This window comes from Gossypium arboreum, chromosome 13 (genome assembly GCF_025698485.1).
Source record: "Gossypium arboreum isolate Shixiya-1 chromosome 13, ASM2569848v2, whole genome shotgun sequence".
Lineage (NCBI taxonomy): Eukaryota > Viridiplantae > Streptophyta > Magnoliopsida > Malvales > Malvaceae > Gossypium > Gossypium arboreum.
In genome coordinates, this window is record NC_069082.1 from 21,660,200 (window position 1) to 21,669,140 (window position 8,941).

At 35.2% G+C, this 8,941-nt stretch overlaps 1 non-coding gene across 1 annotated transcript; it reads right to left on the bottom strand.

The window, feature by feature from the left end:
• Positions 1-1,711: 1,711 nt before the first annotated feature.
• LOC128287613 (small nucleolar RNA R71) lies at positions 1,712-1,818 on the bottom strand. Its single transcript, XR_008278312.1, has one exon. It is a non-coding gene; the product is annotated as a small nucleolar RNA R71 (small nucleolar RNA).
• Positions 1,819-8,941: the final 7,123 nt, after the last annotated feature.

Genomic DNA, 8,941 nt, shown 5'->3' on the forward strand with positions numbered 1-8,941 from the left:
ATTTTCTCATCATTCTCCTTTTTGTCTCCCATTTCCTTCCTTGCTTTCATATTTTCTTGTCCTTTTCCTTTGCTGATTTCCCCTTTTGAAAGAAAGCTTGCATCCCCCTTGGAGTAGCAACATTCAAGTGTGTGTGAAGGCCTTGAACAAAATGAGCAGAGAAGAAGAAGAGCGCACTAGTATGGCTTCGGAGAAACACCATGATTTGTTTCCTAGTTCCCTTCTCTTTAATTTTTCTCGATTGTGTTGTGATTATGAACATGAATATTTATTGTGTTATTGTTCTTGATTTAATTAAAATGACTTAAATTTAATTCGTGTTAGATTGATTGCATTCTATTCGCTTAAATTATTAAAACCATGTTTGTGTTGTTATAGGCATTGGTAAATTGTTCAATTAAATAAAATCATGCTTATGTTATACTTGCATTATAAATTGTAAGGTAACAAATGAATTAATTATTATCAGATTGAAATTATAATTAATTGACATAGTATTTAATTGGTGCATGTTTAAACTTCTAAGGTAGCTGAAGGTTAAATTAGCGACAATATTAAATGGTACATTTGCCTTGCATAACTTGCAAGATTATTGTGGTTAAATTGTTTCAATATAGGAATATGTTGTTACTTCACTTAATCTTATACTTGCTTATGAAAATTGATTAATTGTTTGATTTGACATTGGAATATGTTCAAGAGATTAATTGGTGTAGTAAATATGTATGTGCATTAGTTAACAAAATACCAAGTTTTCGTTAAATTATTCGTAACAACATGAGCATGGGTTTAGTAATTCTGAGTTAAGGAATGTAATTGATCTAACACATTTATGTCACGTTGATTAACTCATTTTTAGGAAGCGCGCATTGGAATTTTTAGTTTTTAGATCACTTTTTCAAATCAACATATTTTACCTTCACCAAATTGTTTAAAGTTGCATTTCATAAATATTTTTTTCTTTCACAGTCCTTATGGGTATGATAACTTGACATTTACTTGTCACTTTATTATTTATTTATGATTGTGTACACTTGCACGTTTTCGTCGTTCCAAGTTTTTGGCGCCATTGCCGGGGACTGTTTTAAAAGACATTAATCGTGAAATTGTTGATTTTGCATTTTGGTTTATTTTTCTATTTTATTTTAATTTAATAATTTTTTTGTGATAGTTTTAGGTGTTTAAGAGTATTGATCAAATTATGGACTTACTCCCCGTAGATCCTAAAATTAAAAGGACTTTTCAACAAAGAAGAAGACAAGCAGTTCAGAGAAGGACCAAATAGATGAACTTTGAAAATCAGAATCAAGGAAACGGAACAAATCATGCTCAAAATCCTATCAAACTGAGCTTTAAGACAGTATGTCATGTCGTTGTTTCATGAGCTTAATCCGAGCATTAGGAGACCTAAAATCGAGGCACAATAATTTGAGCTAAAGCTAGTCATGTTTTAGATGCTTCATATAGTGGGCCAATTCAGCAAAATACCGAATGGGATCCTCACCTTCACCTTAGATTGTTTATAGAGGTGAGTGACTCCTTCAAGTTAGTTGGAGTACCCAAAGAAGCACTAAGATTAAATTTGTTCCTATATTCACTAAGGGACAGAGCTCGAGCCTAGTTGAACTCATTACCACCCGATTACATTATCACATGATAAGAGTTAGCAAAACGATTCCTTATAAAGTAATTCCCATTTAGCAAGAATGCTAAGTTGAGGAATGAGATCACTACCTTTTAATAGATGGATGATGAGTCCTTGTATGAGGTGTCAGAAAGATTCAAAGAACTATTACGAAGATGCCCTCATTATGGAATCCTACGTTGCATCAGATTAGAGACATTTTATAACGATTTCAATGCTTACGTAAGGATGGTAGTAGTTGCTTCTGCTAATGGTGCTCTCCTTTCTAAGTCTTATAATAAGGATTATGAAATCATTGGGAGAATTGCTAGCAACAATTACCTATGGCCAACCAATCAAGCAACGCCAGGAAGACGAGTCGCAAGAGTACATGAAGTGGATGCTCTCATTTCACTCGCATCTCAGGTATCCTTGACATCCTCAATGCTTAAAAACTTTACTACTAATGAGTTTAATAATTTTGTAGCTCAGCCACAGAATCAACTTGAAAATGTAGCTTGTGTTTATTGTGGGGAAGGGCACTCGTTTGAAGAATACCTATCAAACCCAAAATATGTTTATTACATGGGTAACCAGAACCAAAATCGAGGAAGGCAAGGACTGCAATCCAATTTGTGTAACCTATCTTGGTGAAACCACTAGAATTTTTCTTGGAGTAACCATGGGGCTAGACCTAGTAACACTTATGCACAACGTCGATGAACCCAACCATTTGTATTTACCCAACAAGTTCAGAATCAAGCTGAACCTTCCAATAGCCTAGAGAACCTATTGAAGGTATATATGGAAAAAAATGATGCCACTTTAAGGAATTTGGAAAGTCAAGTGGGTCAACTTGCTATAGAATTTAGGAGTCAACCACAAGATGTTTTGTCTAGTGATACGGAGAATCCAAGAAATCTAAGGAAAGAACACTGTAAAGCATTGACTCTGAGGAGCGAAAAGAAATTAGAGCCCAACATTGTCGAAGTTGAGGAAGAGCCATGTGATTCTTAAGTTGCAGTGGAAGTTCAACCAAATGTTGAAATTCCAGTCTCACCAGAAACAAAATTTGCAAAATTTGATAAGATAGCTTCTGACCCAGTCAATTTTGATAAACTAACACTTTTGTTAGATACAGAAGTGCCACAAAAGACGAATCAACCAGTTCAAGTTAAGAATCCTCCACCACCCTACCCTCAAAGAATTTAGAAGCAAAAATAGGCAATCCAATTTAAGAAGTTCTTAAACGTATTCAAGCAACTTGATATCAATATTTCATTGGTAGAAGCACTTGAACAGATGTGAAATTATGTCAAATTCATGAAAGATGTCTTGTCCAAGAAGCAGAGGCTTGAAGAATTTAATATGATAGCTTTGACGAAAGAATGCAACGCATATCTACAAGATAAGCTTCCCTTAAAGACGAAGGACCCTGGATGTTTTACCATACCTTGCAACATTGTAGCAACTTATTATGGTAAGGCATTATGTGATTTGGGTGCAAGTATCAACTTGATGCCCATGTCCATATTTAGAAAGTTAGGGATATGTGAAGTTAGACCTATTACGGTTACACTTCAGTTAGCAGATCGATCCTTAGCATATCCAAAAATAAAAATCGAGGATGTATTGGTACGTTTAGACAAATTTATTTTCCTTGCTGACTTTGTTATCTTAGATTTGAAGCAGATAAAGATGTGTCAATCATCCTAAGAAAGTCTTTCCTAGCAACTGAAAGGACCCTTATTGATGTGCAGAATGGCGAGCTTACGATGCATGTTTAGGATGATCAGGTGACGTTTAATTTTTTAAATGTATACGATCTCCTGACACAGTTGATGATTGTTCTGTAGTATCTGAGTTAGAAGAATTAGTCGTGGAATGGGAAGTCAACTTTGTTGAGGACCCATTAGAATAAATTTTGATATCAGACCCTCTAACTGATGAAGAATAGGAGGAATACTTAGCTTTGTTAGAAGCTAACTAGAAGGGATTTAATCTGCAATCCCATTTTGAATTTTCGGAATTAGAAAATAGAGATTATGTTCAACCAAAAGTGTCAATCGATTAGCCACCTAAATTGGAACTAAAGGTACTTCCCTAGCACTTAAGATATGTTTATTTAGGTAACACTTCGACTTTGCTTGTGATTGTTTTAGCTAAGTTAATTGAAGAGCAGGAAGAGAAACTTATTTCAGTGTTGAAACAATTCAAAAAGGTTATCAGATGGACCATAGCTGACATTTGTAGTATTAGCCTATCCGTGTGCATGTAGCAAATAATCTTAGAAGATGACGAGAAAGGGACGATTGATGTACAATTGAGATTGAACCCCATTATAAAAGACATGGTAAAGAAAGAATTCATTAAGTGGTTAGATGCGGGTATAATTTACCCCATCTTAGATAATTCATGGGTAAGTCTGATCTAGTGCGTGCCAAAGAAAAGAGGTATTATGGTCGTAGAGAACAAAAATAATAAGTTGATACCGACCAGAACAGTTACAGGATGGAGAATTTGCATAGATTACCAAAATTTTAACAAGGCAACTAGGAAAGATCACTTTCCTTTACCATTCTTGGATCAAATGCTGGATAAACTCGTGGGGCGAGATTATTTCTGTTTTCTAAGATGGGTACTCAGGGTACAATTAGATCATAGTAGCACCAGAGGATCAACAGAAATCAAAATTCACTTGTCTGTACATTATATTCGCATTTAGAAGCATACCATTTTGTTTATGTAATGTACCTGCTACATTTCAAAGATTTATGACGGCTATTTTTATTGATATGGTGGAAAAGTTTTTGGAAGTTTTTATGGACAATTTTTCATTGTTTTGAGACACTTATGATGATTGCTTAGTCAATCTAGCTAAGGTACTAAGGCGGCGCTAAGAAACAAACCTAGTACTCAATTGAAAAAATTGTCATTTCATAGTACGAGAAGGTATTTTTTTGGGGCACCGAATAACCATACAAGGGATCGAGGTAGACAAAGAAAAGGTAGATGTCATTGAGAAACTCTCACCTCCAACATCTGTAAAGGATGTTAGGAGATTTTTGGGACATATTATATTCTAGCGAAGATTCACCAAAAACTTCTCCAAAATGGCTAAACTCTTATGCAAATTATTTGAGAAGGACACAACATTCAACTTTGATGAAAAATGTTTGAAAGCTTTCAATGATCTGAAGAATCGGTTAGTTTTGACACCCATTATCATCACACCAAATGGGGAATTTCCATTTGAATTAATGTTTGACGCAAGTGACTTCGCGGTAGGAGCTGTGATGGGATAGCGAAGGAAAAAAAATTGTCATCCCATTTACTACACAAGTCGGACTCTGATGGGAGCTCAACTGAATTATACAGTAACAAAGAAAGAGTTACTTGCTATTGTTTTTACTTTATACAAGTTTTGATCTTATCTCGTAGGTACTGAGCTGATTGTCTATATGGATCATTTGACAATTAAACATTAACTTCTACTCCAAGAGTTTGATCTAGAAATTCAAGATAAAAAAGGGGTAGAATGTGACAACCCGAATTAGGGCCTAATCGGAATAGTGGTTTCGTGACCACAAATCCGAGATAGAAATAATTGTTTTATAATTATTTTGGGGTTTATGATATGATTGCATGATTGTGTGAAAATTTCGTGATGAAATTCTATGCCTAAAATGCTTAAATTGAAAGTAGGGACTAAATCGAATAAGTTGCAAAATTTGCATCCCGGAAGTTTTTAGTATGAAATTGTTTTGGAATATTAATTAGGAGGTCTTAAATAGCAATTTGACCAATTTTAAGTTCATGGACAAAATTAGGGCATGGAAGGAATTTTGAAAGTTTAGTAAGGAGGGCATTTTGGTCATTTGGATATTAAATGAAATAAAATGGGAAAAATAACACAAAATTGATCATCATCCTCCTTAGTTGCTGCCGAATTCTCCCTCTCTCCATAGCTAGGGTTTCTTCAATTTTCAAGCTCCATAGTAAGTGATTTCAAGCCCCGTTTTTAATGTTCTTTACGTTTTTGGAATCCCGGAAGCTCGATTAAGCTTATGCTAGTAATAATTTAACCTAGGGTTCATATTGGGAAAAATACCCATAGGTGAAATTTGTGTATTTTGATGTTTTATGATAGAATATGAGGTTTTAAATTATGTTAAATAACTTGTGCTACTCCGTTTTAAGTGAAAAGCAGTAAAAGCAAGACAATCGGTAAAAATACCTATTGTTCATAACTATATGATAGAGTGAGAATTTGATGTTGTTGTAGAAGAGAAAAATGTTCAGCATATCATAAAACATAAGAATAAGGGCTGAAATTAAATTCCCGAGCCTAGGGGCAAAATTGTAATTTTGTAAAAGTTAGGGGGCAAAAATGTAATTTTTCCATGATGTGATTTTGGATTGAAATAAATAGTATGAGTATTAAATGAGCTAAATGTGTTATTATAGATCAAGAAAGACGCGGAATTGATCTCGAACGGGGGAAGGAAAAAGTTTTGGACTAAATTGCAAAATTTCCACATTTTGCACCAAGGTAAGTTTGTATGTAAATATTACAATAATTTCATGTACATTCTTATATTTCAGCCTATTATATAAATATACTAGCTGATGTTAAAATATAAATCGACTATTGGAAGAATGGAAATAAATATAGAGAGAGATCCGGTTGAACATTGGAGAGATCGAATGAAATAGAGGGCGTAGCTAGGTCACATGTATGATCTTGAGTGCACATCATGTGTACAAGAAAGCTACTGAGACACCCAGTAGTAGCTAGGTCACATGTGTGATACGAGATGTATCCCATGTAGACAAGAGAGCTACGTGAAAGATAAATGTAGCTAGGTGCATGCGTGATTCCAAGTGAAGGACACCATGTAGACAAGAGAGCTACGAGACAAATCGGCTAGGTCGCATGAGTGGTACTAAGTGTTCACCATGTGTACAAGAGAGCCGAACTAAATGAAGTATGATGGTGGGGATGTGTCTTGAAACCATTAAATATCGAGGATTGATCCGAATTGTTCAACGGGATGGTTTTGTGGTGATATTGTGGTTTGGACCTACACTTTTGGTGAATGAAATGTGGTGAAAATGATTTGTGGTATATACATATATAAGATAAAATGAGGTTAGCATAAAGAATGTGTGAAAGAGTGAAATTAGCATTAAAACTGTTTTTAGATGGTAGCGATGACGTGATTTTGAAAAATCACCAAAAATAGGAGGAATATAATTAGAAGTTGAATGAAATGTGAAATTAAAGTTTAATGAGTCTACTTTCATGTAAAAGAAACAGAGCAAGCAAAGGAATTCTATATTTTGAGATATTTACAATTGTATGTGACTTGCTCGGGATGAATACGTGATCCCTGTTCCAACTTTGAAAAATCATTAAAAATTGTACAAAGCAAATTAAGAAATATAGTTTACATGCCTAAATTCCTTATTGAGACTAGTTTTAAATGAAACAGACTTCAGGGTTGTTTGAATTGTGTACTGAGAGAAATTCAATTCGTAGTGAACAGAGGTCGATCGGTCAAGCATGTAACAGGGAAACTTTAACTAATAAACTGTACTAATTGGCTGAACCAAAATTATAGAAAAATTAGCAAAAAGCTTTATGAGTCTAGATTCAGGAAATTTTACGGATTTGAATTTCGAGTTTTGTAACTTGAGTTATGATTTATTTAGTGAATATGACGCAATGAGACAACTTAATCAAAGTGGAATGAATAGTGAAGTTAAAGTAGATATACTTGAATTGTTGTGTAAACATGTTAGATTCTTTAATTAGTATTTACATACTTACTTACTAAGCTATAAGCTTACTTTGTTTCTCTCTTTTGTCTTATAGTGTCCTCCGCTTGCTCGGGAGTTAAGGATCGTGAAGATCTACCCGCACTATCATACTTTAGGGTATTTGAACTAAACGTTTTGAATTATGGCATGTATAGTAGGCTTAATTATTTTGTTACGTGTCATATTTGTCTAGGTTTAAAATATTAGTTACAAGATACTCGACCACTACTTTGTACAAGCCATTAAAGTTGGCTAATATTGTTCAAGACATATGTTATACGATGCACTATCAAATTGGATGACATATTTATATCTCGGTTATGTTTAATGGTATGTGTTATGTTTCGGTAATACCTTGTATCTGTTAACGACGACAGTAACGGGTAAGGGTGTTACATTTAGTGGTATCGAGCTATGGTTTAGTCGGTTCTCGGACTAATAAAGTGTGTGTAAAAGTCTAGCTATACATGCCATAAAAATATTGTGATAGTGTGGTGACTCTGATTATTCTAAAGCGTGTTTTGTTTTAATATAGTAATGGATCCTGAAGGAACTGCGGTGATGATCTTTGCTAGTAATGCGCCGGCTCCCACACAAGGGACCGCTACTGTGGAAAGTAGACTGAGACATTGAGACAAGGAGATGAGGCTCGGATGCCTTTCTCCAAATGATGAACAATTGGTATCTTGAATTTATTCGAGCAAATCCAAATGCTCAACCTCCTCCACCCCTCCTATACCTCGGGCGATTCTCTGAGTCTGCTCAAGGTATAGATTTGGTAAGAATGAACAAGCCTCCGGTTGACAAGATTCGAAAACAAGGGGCCGAAGAGTTTAGAGCAAAGGTCGATGATGATCCTGAGAAAGCGGAATTCTGGCTTGAAAATTCTACCCGTGTATTTGATGAGCTCTCATGTACACTCGAGGAATGCTTAAAGTGTGCTGTATCACTTTTGAGAGATTCGGCTTACCACTGGTGGAAGACTTTGGTTGCAGTGGTGCCAAAAGAAAAAGTTACTTGGGATTTCTTCCAGGAAGAATTTAGAAAGAAATACATAAGTCAGCGATTTGTTGATCAAAAACGGAAGGAGTTCCTTGAATTGAAGCAGGGGAAAATGTCTGTAACAGAGTATGAACGCGAATTTGTAAGACTCAGCAAGTATGCCCAGGAATGTGTGTCCACCGAGGCTATTATGTGTAGAAGATTTGAAGATGGGCTGAATGAGGATATTAAAGTGCTTGTAGGAATTTTGGAGTTGAAAGAATTTGTAGTATTGGTTGATCGAGCTCTTAAAGCCAAAGAATTGAACAAAGAAAGAAGAAAAGCTGCTATTGAGGCTCGAGATGTCAGAAAAAGACAGATAAGCAAGCCATTTCAATCTCAACCAAAGAGGTCCAAAGAGACAAACCCTCGAATGACAGTTTCAATTGGGGATTCACACAGAGATCGTGGTAGAGCATATCCGGGGTCTAAAGCTCAAGCTACTTCGGTGGC